Genomic DNA, 2,946 nt, shown 5'->3' with positions numbered 1-2,946 from the left:
TGCCAATGAGTAGAGGAATGGCGTCAAATGGTGAGACATACACCGGGTGGATGAGGTCCATGGGACCGATAGACATGTGGACTAATGTCATGGCTGTCAAATTGAGGTTTTCAGGGCCGAGTGGCTGGACCTCAAGGTCACAAGTCTGTAGTTTCAGGTCTTTGTGGGAGCGGGTCATAGCCTGTAGCTGCCTGAAGAGGGCTGATGACATTACAGTGATGTCTGTGGCTGAATCAAGAAGTGCTTCCTGCACCAGAGTGTTTTCAAGTGTTATAGGCAGGTAGAATTTCCGTGAAACTCCCCTTTCAGTAAGGTGACACAAGAAGTGTTGGGAGGGCGGACTGCCCTGAGTGGCTTTGGACTCTGTGAGAGGAGTCTCTCTTGAGTCGGACTGTACCAGCAGGAGTGTCCTGGAGGGAGCGGTTCTCTCAGTCCATCTGTGTGAGCGTGTCAGTCGTTTTGTCAAAGTGTCAGGAGAAGGGGACTTTGGCTTTGCAGCAGCTGCGGCCAAGTGCTCTGCCTTCTTGTCTTCCTGTTTGGACAGGGTTTGGAGCAGGCGCTTAAGCGCTGTAATTTCCTCCTTACTAAAAGTGGGTGTGCCAGACTCACTTTCAGTGTTATCGCTATTTGTGTCTCTATAGTGGGATCTCTGGAGTGTAGCTCTCTGAGATCGCCTGTCCCAATTGTTTTGGGATTTGTGCTGCTTGTGTCCCCCCTTCCGTGAAAAGAGGTGGGTTTCAGGCCTCAGATTTTGCCTCTTCTCAGACCAAGATGGCTCTGAGTTACGTCGACCATGCTCATTTTGCTGAGGCAGGCTGCACCTCTGCTTCTGGCTTGGTCTATAATTCTGGGAGGTGATGCAGGTTGACGCAGGTGTTTCAAGACCAGGGGCTCGTTTTGGCTCCACCTGTAGGGAATTGATGCTGAGAGTGAGGACACCATGGGGCTCAGAATGCCTCGTCATGGTGAGTCTCTGCTTTTCAAAACCTTTTGTAGCTAACTCACGTAGCTGTCGACTGGTTTGGGTGCGTGGGCAGGCTGCCACACCCAGATGATGACTGGTAGTGGGGTGGAGGTTCTGGATAAAAAGATATTTGAAGTTCAACTCTTCCTCCATATCCGGCTCATTTTTGGTACCAAAGTACGCTTGTCTGAGTCGGTTGTAGTACTGCTGAGGAGGTTCTAGCCTCCCTTGCTTAACAGCAAGTGCAGCCGTTAGACCTGATTGTGCTGTCAAGTCAGAATATTCCTCTACCAGTGCCTGGCAGAGTGAGTCATAATCTTGTCTGACATACCTGGGCTGGCGTTCAATAAAGCTGCTGACCTCTCGACTAGATGTCACCTTGATCAGGTATATCTTGTCGTCAGTGGTGGCAGCAGGGAATTTCCGCAAGTAGTATTCAATATCTTTTAGATAGATACTGGTCTCATTTGAGCCTGTAGACTCAGGCTCGAAGCGTGTTATGTGGCGAGCGATTTTGTCTAAGTCCCTGTCAGAGGGGCTTAAGTCATGGTCAGCAGTGGGCGGCGGATGCAGCCGGGGGAAGTAAGCCGTCTTCACCTGAGTAGGTGGAGGGCTATTTCTCTGGCGCTCTGTCATATGATCCTGTGGGATCAGTTGTGGGAGTGGTCGTGGAGACCATCCTCCTGAGGCTGGCAAAGGGGAGCAAGCCTTGTCTCTCTCTGGTGGGAGTGTTTTGTAGGAGGGAGTATGTTTGGCCGTCTCACATGAGAGCTGGAACTCTCTTCTGGTATCAGCCAACTCCTCCTTGTTTTCCTGCTGTAGCGGGGATTGGGTTACTCTGTCCCTATCCTCTAGCTGTCTTCGCATTTCTTGCATGCGTTTTTGGTCAGCTTCTCTAAGTTTGCTATAAACTTTAACTCGTAATTTTAGCTCTTTAATTTCCCCCACTGCTTGTCTAAGGAGGGTTTCTGATTGGTCAAGGGATTCAGTTGTGTCTTTAACTTTACTTTTAGTCCACTCTAACTCCTGTTCTTGCTGAAAGAGTGAGTGTTCAAGCTGATTGGCCTTTTCTTGCAGCTCAATTTTCTCCTCATCGACTCCACCCTCCTGTGGGAGGTAGCAAGGAGCCTGTAGGTCAGTGATGCGTTCTTCCGCTTCACTTAGTGACTGCCTGGTGTTTTCCAGCTGCTGTTCAAGCTGGTGCGTGTGCTTAGATTGGGCAGACATTACAATAGCTAGTTTTCCTAGCATCTGGGACAAGGCTTTGTCCTTTGAGGAAGTGGCTAGAGCAGTTGTTACCAGCTCTGCAAAAATTGTTTCAAGGTTCACCGCGTCGGTGCCTTGTAGTTGGCTTGAGTAGCCAGGTATCAAGGTCTCGGTCATGTGGGCCAAGATGGAGTCAAAGTGTTCCAGTGGGTCACCCCCACTGGCTGCCACTAAGCGTGGGTCTGCCATGTTCACAGGCAGGTACTCAAGTGGTTTGGTTAAGGACTTTGGTGTGAGTCCAAATCAGACAACAAACAAGTGTGTCAACTCAGAGGATATGCATAAAAATACAAAAAATAAATGGGTGTTGCTTCTATAGTTTCCTGGAGCTGTTGATGTTCCTTTAAGTCAATTTGGAAGGTTGGAATCTGAAGAACAGAAGGATCAAAATCAAATCTATGGACTCAGTTATACAATTTGGTTTAATAAAATCAGAAGTGGACTACAGGTGTTAGCTGGTACAGCAGACCAGAGCCAGTCAGTTAAACAGTTTCAGCTAGTGTGTTTACTAGTTGAGGAAAAGGGAATGTCAGGTTGGATAAAGCTGACTTTCAAGTCAGACTTAAATTAAAATTTTCAGTTTGGTCATTTAGGGTGAAAGCAAAAATAGGAAAAATTAAATTAAATCACACTTGGGTTTAAAGTTAAATGCTATAGATCAAATCAAAGTTCATGTTACAACTAGCTTGACAATCAAAGCTCAAAGTCCTTAATGA

Source organism: Micropterus dolomieu, linkage group LG01, assembly GCF_021292245.1.
Source record: "Micropterus dolomieu isolate WLL.071019.BEF.003 ecotype Adirondacks linkage group LG01, ASM2129224v1, whole genome shotgun sequence".
NCBI lineage: Eukaryota > Metazoa > Chordata > Actinopteri > Centrarchiformes > Centrarchidae > Micropterus > Micropterus dolomieu.
Note: the sequence above shows the minus strand (reverse complement) of the source record.